At 46.9% G+C, this 15,069-nt stretch overlaps 1 long non-coding RNA gene across 1 annotated transcript; it reads right to left on the bottom strand.

Moving 5' to 3' along the window:
- Positions 1-2,551: 2,551 nt before the first annotated feature.
- Positions 2,552-13,330, bottom strand: LOC142819012 (uncharacterized). Its single transcript, XR_012896694.2, has 2 exons — positions 13,229-13,330; positions 2,552-2,674 (listed from the first exon to the last, which is right to left on the bottom strand). It is a non-coding gene; the product is annotated as an uncharacterized LOC142819012 (long non-coding RNA).
- Between the last annotated feature and the right edge of the window lie 1,739 nt (positions 13,331-15,069).

Below are 15,069 nucleotides of genomic sequence, written 5' to 3'. Positions count from 1 at the left end.
GCCTCCAGGACATCTCTCCTACCCTTTCCTACATCATTGTTACCTACATGTGCCACGACCACCAGCTCCTCCCCAGCACTACACATAAGTCTATCTAGATGCCTTGAGAGATCCGCAACCTTCGCACCACGCAGACAAGTGACCATACGGTTCTCCCGGTCATCACAAACCCAACTATCTATGTTTCTAACGATCGAATCACCCACTACTAACACCTGCCTCTTCCTAACAACTGGCATTCCCTCCCCCTCAGAGGTATCCTCAGTGAGAGAGGATATCGCAACATCCTCTGGAAGGAGGGTCCCAACTATGGGATGGTTTCCCTCTGCTCCCATTGAATGCTCTGTTCCCTTGAGACTTTCATCCTCCTTAAGAGCACTGGGGCTCTCAGACTGGAGGTGGGACAGTACTACAGTGTCCTGGAAAGTCTCATCAACATATCTCTCTACCTCCCTTAGCTCCTCTAGTTCAGCCACCCTGGCCTCCAAAACCAGAACTCGGTCTCCGAGAGCCAGGAGCTCCTTGCAACAGGCGCACACATATGCCACCCGCCCACAGGGCAGGTAATCATACATGTTACACTCGACGCAATAAACAGGATAGCCCCCACTCTGCTGCTGGGCTTCTGTCTCCATTTTTCTTATGAAGAAGTTTAAGTATAAACTGGGCTTCTTTTAAATCTCTGGAATATAGATTATTATAAGAGTTATGTTTTAAAGAAGGTCAGAAGTCATTAGCGCTCTCTAACCTCCCCCTCTAAACTCCCTCTCCAAACTCCCTGTTAGCTGCTCCTGTTTGCAAGCTCCCTGGTGGCTGATTCACAGGCTTATATAGCTCTGGTAGCCCCTCCCCCTGACTGATGCTCAGCCAATTAACAGAGGCTTCTAGATTACAAACCTTTCAGAAGCTCCTTCAAACCAACCAACCACCCAACCAACCAAACACACAGCACACAGCAAATAACTCCCCCACACACAAACACACACTCCAGACAGCCACTTACCACAAGGGTCCCATTTTTACTCCTCTTTTACCTGGAGAACTCCCTCTCCAAACTCCCTGTTAGCTGATCCTGTTTGCAAGCTGAGGGGCGGTAGTTTCAGATGATAAAGCACACCCTGTTTGGAATCTGCTCCATCCAACCAGAGCACTCCCACCACAACGAATGAGTGTCATTTCCATTTGGGTTGATGTGAGTTGATTTTAGAGCCCATTAGAACAAATATTAATAAACACTGCCAAAAATAGTGTGGTTGGTGAACTGATTGTTTTACTGAAAAACACAACCTGCCCCAAAGAGCTTGGAGTGTAAATTCAAACCAAAACAGTGAATGGGGTTTATACAGCAACAAAAAAGAATGGGAAAGGAAGACAAACATTTAGGCTATGTCTACACTGGCATGCTTTTGCACAAGAACTCTTGCGGAAGAGTTCTTGTGCAAAAACTCTTCCATAAGAGAGCGTCTACACTGGCATGTGCCTTTGCACAAGAAATGTGCTTTTGCGCAAGAGCATCCTTGCCAGTGTAGACACTCTCTTGCACAAGAAAGCTCTGATGGCCATTTTAACCATAAGACTTTCTTGTGCAAGAAATTCATGTTGCCTGTCTACACTGGCCTCTTACGCAAGAACAGTTGCGCAAGAGGGCTTTTTTCCTGAGCGGGAGCATCATAGTTCTTGCGCAAGAAGCACTGATTTCATACATTAGAACGTCAGTATTCTTGCTCAAGCACTTGCGGCCAGTGTAGACTGGCAGCAAGTTTTGGCACAAAAGCGGCTGTTTTTGCGCAAGATTGAACCAAAGTAGATACAGCCTTGTAGTAATGGGAATCACCATTTTGGTGTCTGGGGATTGAGCTGGGATGTCCAGAGCTAACGCTTAAGTCAGAGAACTAGCACCCTGGCTGGCAGCTGTAACCCACTCACAGGTCCTGTGGGCTGGACATACACTTAGTAGTGGGTTACATGCTTTCCTTGGACAGAGAAAGCTTGTCTCACATGTCTACGGCTCTCACTAGTTGGAATGGAATCCGAGGCAAGCTTCCCATTTATGGCAACTGCAATCTGGCTAAGACCAGGGATTGAACTGGAGGTGTAAAGCTTGAGACAAACACATGAAGTGCTTGAATTTGGCAAACTCTACCTGTCGTGACTCACGCCTGTGAATGCCAACCTCAGGGCAGACTGTCAGGAAGCTGGGCAGAGACTCCACACAGATTGCGTGTTCTATAATTAGATGTCACCAGCTCCACAATGTATGTGAACTGCTAAAGTCCTATGACAGCCTTACTATGGAGTCACAGATAGTCCCCTGGGACATTCCAATCCATCTTGCCATCCAGAAAAGCTGGTCTATTTGATATCTGGTTACTTTATATCAAAAATCACAATAGTATCCAGGTTACTCCCAGTATCAAAAGACCAATCACTTACCCCGGGTCATCACACAAAGACAATGCTTATAGCAGCTATGTCAACTAACTAAGGATTTATGACTAAGAAGAAATTAGTGTTACTAGAAAGCTGAAGCAGACAGACTTACACACACAAATGAGTTAACAGTGTATGGTTTCAAAAGATGACTTAGTTGTAGTTATCTGTCAGCTCTGCATGCCTTTTAGAATGAATGCTGTTTGGCCATGGGAATCTCTTCTTCTGTTCCATAGATACAATCCTGTGAGAATTCAAAGAGCAAAAGGTGAAAAAGTGTCTTTTCCGTTATTTTTATTTCCTTCTTCCAGAATTCAGTGGGCTTTGTATGTTAGTGATTTTGGAAGCTTTGTGCTAAGTGTTGGAAAAACAGAGCTGTCCTCCTCCCCTCCTCTTGGAGTTCTTAAAGGATGTTCATTTAGAGTCCCAGTCTATAGATGTTTAAGCCTATTCTCTGGAACATTCACAGTCTCTTTCAACAACCTCTTTGTTCCAAAATTTTTAACATGTATTGAAAAGACAGTAAGAGATGGAGGGTTGGATTCCTAGCTGATGTAACCTGCTATAGAGCCACTGAAGACAATAAAAGTTCATAAGAACAGCCATACCGGGTCAGACCAAAGGTCCATCTAGCCTAGTATCCTGTCTGCCAACAGTGGCCAATACCAGATGCCCCAGAGGGAGGGAACACAGCAGGAATCCTCACATGATCCCTCTCCTGTCATCCATTTCCAGCCAAACAGAGGCTAGGGACAACATTCCTACCCATCCTGACTAATAGCCATTGATGGACCTAACTTCCACAAATCTATCTAGCTCTTTTTTGAACCCTGTTAAAGTCTTAGTCTTCACCACATCCTCTGGCAAGGAATTCCACAGGTTGATTGCATGCTGAGTGAAGAAAATCTTCCTTTTGTTTGTTTTAAACCTGCTGCCCATTAATTTCATTTGGTGACCCCAGTTCTCATATTTTGGGAACAAGTAAATAACTTTTCCTTATTCACTTTTTCCAAATCAGTCATTATTTTATAGACCTCTGTCATATCCCCCTTTAATCTCCTCTTTACTAAAATGAAAAGTTCAAGTCTTTTTAATCTCTCTTCATATGGGACTTATTCCAAACCCTTAATAATTTTTGTTGCCCTTTTCTGAACCTTTTCCAATGCTAAATCATACCAGCTGTGGATCTTGCCCAGCAGTTTTAATTGCACGGGGCAAGGTTAGCATCTGACAGCCCTGGGATTGGGGAGATTTAGGCTTAGAGTTGATTCTCAGTCTTCTTTAATGTTTGTAGTATTTAAATGATCCCAGCAAAGTGCTGAAGTTATCATGTTGAAGTGGATATCTGCATCTGTGAGAAACAGAGCTGCTCTTATGGTTTTACAGGAGCAATTTTTGTTCACACAAGAATTTAATACATAGTTTACTTTTAGTTAGAATTATTAGTGATATCTGAAATTACTAATGACCACCAGACACTAATTTCACCTTGAATTCTGATATTAAGTCTAACAGGCCAATATTATTTTATATAATTGTTCTAAACATCTCTAACAGCCTAAAAATAGATAGCCAAGTGCAAAAGAAGTTTCTCCTCTCTTGGTATTCACACCTCCACATCAGCTGCTAGAAGGGGACCTCACCCTCCTTGACTGAATTAACCTTGTTATCTCTAGCCTTATTCTGGACTGCATATTTATACCTGCCTCTGGAAATTTCCACTACATGCATCTGATGAAGTGGGTCTTTGCCCACGAAAGCTTATGCTCCAATACATCTGTTAGTCAATAAGATGCCACAGGACTCCATGTTGCTTTTGCAGATCCAGACTAACACAGCTACCCCTCTGATACTTAAAAATAGGGCAAGGAGAGCCAAGTGAAAATGTCTCAGATGGGCAGCCGTGTTACTCTGTAACTCGTTTTTAGAGCCGAGTGAATAATTCAGAGCTAAATCAGCAAGGCCACAAATGTTGTCACCTTCAGGATGAAATGGAAAAGTTTTTGTCTGGTAGTCACCCACACAAACAATGAATATTTCCTTCCATCCATGGGGGGTGGAGGTGGGGAATGGAAGGCAAATACACAATCTGTGCCTTTCCGGTAAAATATATAATCTGATCATGTACTATGGTAGTAAGCACAGTGTTACATTTAGAAAAACAGAAATTACCTGAAATGTTTAAGAAAAACAGAGGCTGGATTTTAGAGCTGTTAACCATAACAATGTAACTTTAACTTGTAAAGACAAAAATCCTTTCACTCTTAAGACTTCAGTAAATGCAGGACATCTGAAACTACCAGCTTGAACTTCCTGTGTGTGGTTTCAGTTTTTGTCTTCAAACACAAGAATATTTTTCTGCTGGTCCTGTTCTAACAGGACAATTGTACTGCATGACCGTGACACTGTACCTCAGAAGACAGTAGTGAGAGCAGAGAAATGGATATGGAGAATGAGGATGGATACACCATTTTAAATTTTCGTTCTCAGAATTTAGACTTCACCCATGAATCTTCAAGAACAAACAAAGGTATCTCAGCCTAAAGTTCCTGGTGCTTCCAATGTTAAGATATTTGCTAGAGATTTTAGTGATGTGGTAGCAATGCTGTAATGTAGCTTGAGACTGGTCTACTGTTTTAACAACCAATTTTTGTAACTGCTGTGGAGTCAGAATACATGCTTAGATTGCCTTGACATTTGTCAGCCTTACAAAGGCTCTGTGTAGATCCAAATTTGGGGGCATTTGGGGAAGGGGTTCCTGAGATATGTCATTTCTTTAAAAAACTGGTTACAATAATTTTAAAATGTTTCTAGCTTTTTTTTTCAAACTGCTGTGACTTCTTTCCAGTCATGTGCCCTCTCAGTCTTTTCTTTCCTTCTGGCTTTTCAACAGTCCCAGTAACCAGTCTGGTCTATGCTTTAAAGGTTTTGTTGGCAAAGCTGTATGGGTTAGGAATGTGGAAACATTACAACCCTAGTGGTACAGAAGTCTTTTGCCAGTAGAGTTGCAACCCTAGGAAACACAGAAAAACGGCCACTGGCTACTCCTCCACCAACAAAAAGGATTCTAATGCTGGCTTTAATTAATCATGTAGAACAGGGGTGCCCAAACTTTTTTCAAAGAGGGCCAGATTTGATGAAGTGAACAAGCGTGAGGGCCGACCATTTTGCCTGACATTCTTTGAACCATTAAAATTAAATGCAAATTAACTATTTTATGCAAAGTTTATTGCAAACGGCATACTTTTCATTTCGTCACATGGATGACAAATCTAAACAGAGTTTTCACTGGAGGTAGGTAGTGGGGCTTCTCGGGGGATGGGAGGGAAATGGGGGTGGGGTGGACAGGACACCTCAAGATCAACTGGTCGAGGCCTCGCGATCGACCAGTCGATTGTGATGGACCTGTTGTTGACCACGGTTCTAAGCTCAGGGTTGGGGGGGGGGGTCTCACTGGACCAACTTGATTTTCATGCAAACCTGCTCCTGGGTTCGCATGTGGCCTTTGGTGGCCAGGCTGGCAGCTATCCTGCCCTCGACGGCTGCTTTCCTGTGCCTAGTGCGGAGATTGTGGACGTTGGAGGCCTCCCCCCAAACCTCGATGAGGTCCACAATCGCCGCACTCCTCCTTTGGCCTTGGGCAGGCTCCTGGGAGCCACCAGCCTGGTCCTGGGAAGAGGCGGAGGGTTGGGTGGCCTCGGGTGGCTGTGCCAGGTCTGCTGGCTGGGTGCTAGCAGGCTTGTAACTGGCACAAGCACTGTAGTCAGACCATACCCCTTTAAGGGCTCTGGGGCTGGGAGGGGGATAGAGGAGTTTCCCTGGTTTGGCCTAGAGTGGCCACCAGGGCAACCTGGGAAGGGTTAGCCTCCAACTAGTTCGAGTTAAGTGGCTACACAGCCCTTAATTCGAATTACTTAATTCGAACGAGGCATTAGTCCTCGTAGAATGAGGTTTACCTAGTTCGAATTAAGCGCTCCGCTAGTTTGATTTAAATTTGTATGTATAGCCCCTATTAAAGTTAATTCGAACTAACGGTTGTTAGTTTGAATTAACTTTGTAGTGTAGACATACCCTATGTGAGGCATTCCTACATCAGACTTCTTGGTGAAGACAGAAACAGAGAAGTCATTAAGCATCTCTGCTATTTCCAAGTTTCCTGTTCCTGTTTCTCCCTTCTCACTGACCAGTGGGCCTACCCTGTCCTTGGTCTTCCTCTTGCTTCTAATGTATTTATAAAAAGTCTTCTTGTTTCCCTTTATTCCTATAGCTAGTTTGAGCTCATTTTGTGCCTTTGCTTTTCTAATCTTGCCCCTGCATTCCTGTGTTGTTTGCCTATATTAATCCTTTGTAATTTATCCTACTTTCCATTTTTATATGACTTCTTTTTTATTTTTAGATCATGCTAGATCTCATGGTTAAGCCAAGGCGTTCTTTTGCCATATTTTCTATCTTTCCCATGCAGTGGACTAGCTTGCTTTTGGGCCCTTAACAATGTCCCTTTGTTAAACTGCCAACTCTCCTCAGCATAAATTGCACCTGCACTAGGAGGATTTGTCAGGATAGCTGTACCAGGAAATATTTTCTAGTCTAGACAAGGGTTCAGATGGAAAGAGCACTTCAGCGCTTTAGGAAACTGAAATATAAATAAACCAGGGTCACGATGGGTGCGTTTACCCTGCACTCGTAGCTCGAAATAAGGTACGCAATTTGAGCTATGCAAATTGCATAGCTTATTTCGAGTCAGTTTCCTAACAGTTTACTTTGTAATTTGACACTGTCTACACAGCACTAATTTGAAAATAAAGCGCTATTCCAAAATGTCCCTTACTCCTCGTGGAACGGGGTTTACAGGGACGTTGGAATAGCAAGCCCATTATATTTCAAAATAACCCTCCTGGGAGGGGGGGGGGCCTCATGGCAAGAGATTGTGGGGTGGGGGTTGTGATACAACAGTACCTATAAGAAATTTAAGTGTGAGTGGAATGTGAGGGGCAGGGGATTGTAGAGTGTCTTGGTTTTGGGGGATTCAGGGCAGTGGGTGGGGGTGAGGGAGTGCAGGAGTCAGGGCAGAGGCTTGGAGGTGTGAGGGCTCAGAGCAGGGGGTTGGTGTGTGTGTGCAGGGGGAGGTCTGGATGGCATTCACCCAAGGGTTCTGAAAGAACTCAAATGTGAAATTCCGGAACTAACAACTGTGGTTTGTAACCTATCCTTTAAATCAGCTTCCGTACCTAAGGACTGGAATATAGCTAACGTGACACCAATATTTAAAAAGGGCTCTAGAAGTGACCCTGGCAATTACAAACAGGTAAGTCTAATATCAGTACCGGGCAAATTAGTTGAAACAATAGTAAAGAATAAAATTGTCAGACACACAGAAGAACAGAATTTGTTGGGCAAAAGTCAGCATGGTTTCTGTAAAGAGAAATCATGTCTTACTAATCTGCTAGAGTTTTTTGAAGGGGTTAAAAGTGCACAAGGGGGATCCAGTAGATATAGTATAGTTAGATTTCCAGAAAGCCTTTGACAAGGTCCCTCACCAAACGCTCTTGTGTAAATTAGGTTGTCTTGGATAAGAGGGAAGGTCCTTTCATGGACTGAGAATTGGTAAAATGATAGAAAACAAAGGGTAGGAATAAATGGTAAATTTTTGGAATGGAGAGTTGTAACTAGTGGTGTTCCCCAAGGGTCAGTCCTAGGACCAATCCTATTCAATTTATTCATAAACAATCTAGAGAAAGGGGTAAGCAGTGAGGTGGCAAAGTTTGCAGACAATACTAAGCTGTTCAAGATAGTCAAGACCAAAGCACTATGAAGAACTTCAAAAAGATCTCACCAAACTGAGAGATTGGGCAACAAAATGGCAAATGAAATGTAATGCGCATTGGAAAAAATAACCTCAACTATACATACAATATAATAGGGGCTAATTTAGCTACAACTAATCAGGAAAGAGATCTTGGAGTTATCATGAATAGTTCTCTGAAAGAGTCCATGCAGACTGGAGCGGCAGTCAAAAAAAGCCTCCTTCCCTTCCAGAGTTGAGTGAACTGAGCTGGGGGGAAAGGGCTAAAGGGCTTGAGTCAGCCTGCTTTACACCTGCGAGCTGTAAGACTGGTTCAATCTGTCACTTACCCCCTAAAGCAGACTCCATGGCTACGTCTAGACTGGCATGATTTTCCACAAATGCTTTTAACGGAAAAGAGCATCTAGACTGGCACGGACGCTTTTCCGCAAAAGCACTTTTTGTGGAAAAGCGTCTGTGCCAATCTAGACGTGGTTTTGTGCAAGAAAGCCCCAATCGCCATTTTCGCCATTGGGGCTTTTTTGTGCAAAACAGTTTTTAGCTGTCTACACTAGCCCTCTTGCGCAAAAACATTTCCGGAAAAGGGCTTTTGCCCGAACGAGAACGTCAAAGCATTTGCACAAGAAGCACTGATTTCAGACAGTAGAACGTCAGTGCTTTTGTGCAAAATCAAGCGGCCAGTGGGATAAATTAATGGAGGTTAGGTCCATAAAAGGCTATTAGCCAGGGAGTAAGGCATGGTACCTCTGGACTTTGTTTGTGAAAGGCTGGAGAAGGATGGCAGGAGACAAATCGCTTGATCATTGTCTTCGGTCCACCCCCTCTGGGGCTCCTGGCACTGGTCACTGTTGGCAGACAGGATACTGGGCTAGATGGTCCTTTGGTCTGACACAGTATGGTCATTCTTAAGTTCTTATGACACTGCTTGCTCTTCTCCCTCCCATCACTACCTGGAAGTAGAGGAAAATTTACAGCTCCTCTTACCCATGCCCTCCCCAGCTAGAGTGAGGAATGCAGCAAACTGTGCACTTTCCCCCCCACTCCCTAACAGTGACAGGAAGGGGAACAGCCAGCCGCATCTTGGTATAAATCTGGGGGGGGGGGGGGGAGGGCACGGAAGCTTCTGCCCCACCATCTAAAGAACACCAGGGGGTGGGGGTGGGGCAGTCCCAAATGATGGTGTGTGCCCCCAGCCAGCCCTTCACCTGTGAGGCTGCCTGCTGCTTAGTATGGCAGCCTGCAGAGTCCTTGGAGCTGGGCTGGGAGTATGCCATGCCTCTGCCTGTAACAGAGCTCTCCAGCCAGACAGTTGCTTCTTGCCAGAGCAGCGCTGTGGAGCTCACTGGCTCACTTCCACCACTTTGCTTTGAGTCTGTGGAGAGGGGAGAGCAGGGAGGCCCGTCCCAGCTTCCAGATGCTGCTGTGTGCAGGAGCCCTCGTTCAGCCCTCACTCTCATGGGACTGTGGCGAGCAGAAGTAAGAACTCCTTGCATCAGCTGGCAGGGAGAGGAGCCCCAAAAGGGCCCAGAGGAAAGACTCTCACTTCTCTTCTGCTTATTGCACCCACGGGAACAGGGAGGAAGATCCATGCAGAAGCGGGTCAGAAGGTACAGGTGCCAGTCTGTTTCCTGACAGGAAGGAGGATGTTACTGCTGTGGGAGGGAGTACACATCCGACAAGGGAGACTGGGCCCAAAGAAGAGGAAGCAGAGAATGGATGGGGGACAGTGAGCTTGGGTGGGTGTGGGAGCTAGAAGTCTGTGGGTGACAGAAGTACAACAAAGTGACAAAAGGGACAGAAAGAGACCCAGGAAGTGACAGGACAGAGTCCTCCTGGAGCATATGAAACATGCAGAACATTGGGGGGGGGGGGCGGGGCGGCAGAGAGTTGGTAATGCAAGTGCTGTACATGTACACAGGTGAGTGGGATAGCAGCAGCAATCCAGTGGTTAGGCTGCTGGCCTACAATTTGGAAGACCTAGGTTTAATTCCTTGCTCTGTCCCAGATGTCCTACGTGACCTTGGACAACTCACTAAGGGCATGTCTATACCAGGAGATAAGGCTGAATCTAACATGGTCGATTTCTGGGCACTCAATCTTGAGAAGGTGAAGGTCTGTGGCCTCACTATGGGCAAGAATCAAATGAGGTCTGAAGCAGCGTGGTCACATTATGGATCCTGCCATCGACTCAAAGTGAGGCACCACGGGTAGCTTGGCATTCTGGGCTGTGCTTCTGGTGTCCACTGGTTCCTGAACTCAGCAGTGGGTGGTTGGAAGGGCTCATGTTGGTCCTGCTTTGGGCAGGGGGCTGGACTTAGAATCATAGAACTGGAAGAGACCTCAGAAGGTCATCAAGTCCAGCCCCCTGCTCTAGGCAGGACCAATCCCAACTAAATCAACCCAGCCAGGGCTTTGTCAAGTCGAGACTTAAACACCTCTAGGGAGGGAGACTCCACTGCTTCCCTAGGTAACCCATTCCAGTGCTTCACCACCCTCCTAGTAAAATAGTTTTTCCTAATATCCAACCTGGACCTCTCCCACCACAACTTGAGACCATTGCTCCTTGTTCTGCCATCTGTCACTACTGAGAACAGCCTCTCTCCATCCTCTTTGGAACCTCCCTTCAGGAAGTTGAAGGCTGCTATCAAATCCCCCCTCACTCTTCGCTTCTGCAGACTAAACAGGCCCAAGTCCCTCAGCCTCTCCTCATAAGTCATATGCTCCAGCCCCCTAATCATTTTGGTTGCCCTCCGCTGGACCCTCTCCAATGCTTCCGCATCCTTTTTGTAGTGGGGGGCCCAGAACTGGACACAATACTCCAGATGCGGCCTCACCAAAGCCGAATAAAGTGGAATGATGACATCTCTGGATCTGCTGGCAATGCTCCTCTTAATGCAACCGAATATGCCATTAGCCTTCTTGGCTACAAGGGCACACTGTTGACTCATATCTAGCTTCTCATCCACTGTAACCCCCAGGTCCTTTTCTGCAGAACTACTACTTAACCGGTTGGTCCCCAGCTTGTAACTATGCTTGGGATTCTTCCGTCCAAAGTGCAGGACTTTACACTTGTCCTTGTTGAACCTCATCAGATTTCTTGTGGCCCAATCCTCCAATTTGTCTAAGTCATTCTGTACCCTATTTCTGCCCTTAAGCGTATCTACCTCTCCCCCCAGCTTAGTGTCATCTGCAAACTTGCTGAGGGTGCAATCCATCCCCTCATCCTGATCATTAATAAAGATATTGAACAAAACTGGTCCTAGAACCGAACCTTGGGGCACTCCGCTAGAAACCGACCGCCATCCTGACATCGAACCATTGATCACTACCCGCTGGGCCCGGCCTTCTAGCCATCTTTCTATCCATCTTACACAATCCATTAACCTTACACAATCATTACATTAATCATACACAATCCCTTAACTTGCAAGAATATTGTGGGAGACCGTATCAAAAGCCTTGCTAAAGTCTCCTGAGCTCTCTTCCAGCCCCATGATTCTTTTCCTTCTTCACTTTGGCTACACCTACACTGCCAGTTTTTGCAGGAGAAAACATGCACATGAGATCACAATTCATGCAAATGAGCCCCTCATTAGCATATTTTCTGCTGCAAAAACTGCCAGTATAGCTGTAGTCTTACTATATATTAGGGGTTCCCAAACTTTTTGACACAGGGACCAGTAAATCCATTCACGAACTTTTGGAGGATCAGTAATGTTTATTTGCATATTCATTAATCAAACGATGAATATTCAAAAAAGTTGTTTCTGGTCCTCTCAAATCTCCCAGTGCCAGCTTTAGCAAAGCTTTTGATATGGTCACCCACAATATTCTTGCCAGCAAGTTAAGGAATATGGATTGGATAAATGGGCTGTAAAACAGATAGAAAGCTGGTGAGACCAGGGTTTCCCAAACTTTTTACTTTAATTGGAACCCTTTTTTTTCAGTTCTGCTTTTTGCAGCCCAAAAATATAAACACATGAAAAACAAACTGAGAAAATACCAGACATATAACATGTCTGGTATTTTCTCAGTAGGTAAGTTGTATTATTACTAGATGTATCAGTTTGTAGTTTCGAACTGCCTGGCTGGTAAATGTGCTCAGGCTGCATGAGTGTGTCTACCAGCCAGATAGTTCACAACTACTCGAGGGGTGTGTGTGGGGGGGGGGGAGAGGGGGAAACGGAGGGACAGTAGAATCCCTGTGCCGGATTAACTCGTGCTTTGTGGGGGAGGGGTAGAGAGGGGAACGGGTCGGGTCAGTCCCACCCCCTGCAGGCTGATTCATTCCTCCCCCCTGCTCCCCTTGCTGTGCCTCAGGCCAGCCCCACTTCCCCCAACCCCCTCTCGGGCAGCCAATTCTCCCCCACTTCTCCTCCCAATCTCCCTTGGCCAGCCCAGCTGCCTGCGTCCAGCCCTCCTTCCAGCGGCCGCTTCTCCCACCTGCCTACATCTTCCCCGGCCAGCTCCCTGCCCCCAACCTCACACCCTCCGGCAGCCCTGCTTCCACCAGCCCCCCAATCTCCCCAGCCTGCCCTGATTCCCCCGTCCAGTTCTGCTTCCGGTGGCCAGCTCTCCCCTCCTCCCCACCCCAGAATCCCCTGGCACCTGCACCACCCCTTAGCCCTGCACCCTCCTGGTGCCTCCCTTTGCCCTCTCTCCCTAATACCCCCCCCACCAGTCTCTGCCCCATTCCCCTCCTGCCCCTCTGAGCCCTCACACACGATTTGCTCCATCCTGACCTTGCTCGTGCCCCCTCTTCTTTCAAGCCTCCTCCCAGCACCTCCCCCTCCAGCCCCCAGTGCCCTTCCCCTCTCCCAGCATCCCCCTGTCCCCCCCCCACTGACATCGCCCCCCCTGCCCTTTCCCTCATAGTCTGCACTTAGCCCCCTGGGATTTGTCTCTCCCGCACCCCGACCCTTCTCCTCCCACCGCCCCTTCTCCTCCCACCGCCTCTCCTCTCCTCTCCTCGCCGCCGCACGAGCCGGTTCCCACCTTCTCTTTTCACGGGGCGGGGCCGGGGGCCGCGCTCAGGCCCCGGAGGCCGAACCCGGAGCCAGCCAGGCCCCACCACGTGCCTCGCGCGGGCTTCAAAACCCCGGGCTGTGATGTTACGTCCTCCCCGCCCACGTGCAACACCGCGCATGCGCGGCAGGCGGCGAGGCGAAGCCGCGTGCGGCAGGGACGTCCGGGACCGAGGGGGACGCTCTGGGGGCGGGGCCCGCTCCAGGCAGAGCGGGGGAGAGACCCAGCCCCGCAGAGCGCTGGAGCAGGGCCCGGCTCTTCCGGGGTGAATGGGTCGAGTCGGCCTAAGGATTCGCTGCGGCCCGGCCTTTTTTTCCCGCCGCCCGGTAGCGGGCCGCAGACCATAGTTTGGGAAACGCTGCTATAGAGCGGGGGGGGGGGGGGGCAGCAACAGGTGCAAGCGTTACATTGCATGCTCATAATGCCACTCCTAAGGGGACACCATCCATGCATTCTAGTCTAGGGGAACTTGGCAGGCCATGCATTACATTAGAGAAGGTAATAAAAACATTTTACAATTGTCTCAAGGAATCAATGGCAAAGCACTGCGGAAGGTTCTGCAGACCAGTGCTTTGCACGGCCGCATGAGAGATGTGGGAATCTCACTCTCCTAGGAGCAGCAAAGGCCAAAAGCACTCATGCCCTATGGCTGCTCATTAACGTTAGCCAGAGGAATCCCAGCCAGTCTTCAGGTAGCCATTGGCAGAAGGGCTGTAGCTGTAATGTGAGCTGCTCGGGAAGGAGTGTGTCTTAAAATAGAGGGGAACATGATTTTTAATAAATCAATTGCAAAACTTCTTGCATGTTTGGTTGTTCAGACATTTTAACAGGAAATGACCTGGGATGGACCTGAAGCAACATAGTATTTGTTCCCATACAGGGGTTCAAAGTATTGTCATGTCACTTGTGGATTGGATTATCCCATAATGCAGCGAACAGGACCTGGGAATGGGAGGTTGGTGCAGCACTTTCCACTGGCTTGTAAGTCTCTAGCACTTTTAGAAAGTTCCTCTTTCTCTCTTAATCTATTTGATACATAGCTGGTGGGAAGGGAGGGTGAATAAAGAAAGGAAATTCTGTTACCCAAGATCAGCAGTTCCTTGTGAAAGGTTAGAACTCAGCCTATTCCCAATTCACTTGCACTGTTTGACATGGCTTGGCACTGAGCACACAAGAAGTCCCTAGGTCTGGAGTGCAAGAGGTGATTTTTAAGGGGGAGCTGTGGGGGCAGCTTTCACAACACTGCTTTCTCTGTAGCTGTGCAGTCAATTCCTAACTTTCATATACATCCACCTCACTCTCACATTGTTACACAGCTCCTAGCTCCCCAACTCCAAAGATCCCAACACTGACATTCTCTGACTTGAACTTCATCACCAAGAGATTTGCACAACTAAGTGTAAACTATCTTTCAGGTTTCAAGTCCATGAAAATTACTATGAAGGGGACTGTGGTTTTGGAAAATGGCAAAGCTCACTCCTATGGATGCATACCTCATAACTGTTGTTTTTGTTAGGAAAAAAAATGCTTAATTGGAGTCTGTTTAACCAGCATAAGAAGAAACCTAGCAAGTCCTTTGCAGAAAGAGAAATCTTGGGAGAATCAGTGTCCCCAAATTTTGACTAGGAGACACTAATTTATGCCAGCTGAAGATCGTGACCTATGTTTACCATTACTACCTTTATTTTGCTTTATTTCTTCCTTCTTTCCTTTGGTCACAGAAAACTGTTGATAAATGTCTTATGGAATGAATCAGGCTGTGTCCATTCAAAGTAGGAGGCGCTATACAGGGATAAGCCTCACTTAATTGA

The sequence above is a fragment of the Pelodiscus sinensis genome, chromosome 1, assembly GCF_052426305.1.
Source record: "Pelodiscus sinensis isolate ZL-2025 chromosome 1, ASM5242630v1, whole genome shotgun sequence".
Taxonomy (NCBI): Eukaryota; Metazoa; Chordata; order Testudines; family Trionychidae; genus Pelodiscus; species Pelodiscus sinensis.
Note: the sequence above shows the minus strand (reverse complement) of the source record. Positions and strands in the feature narration are given on the sequence as shown.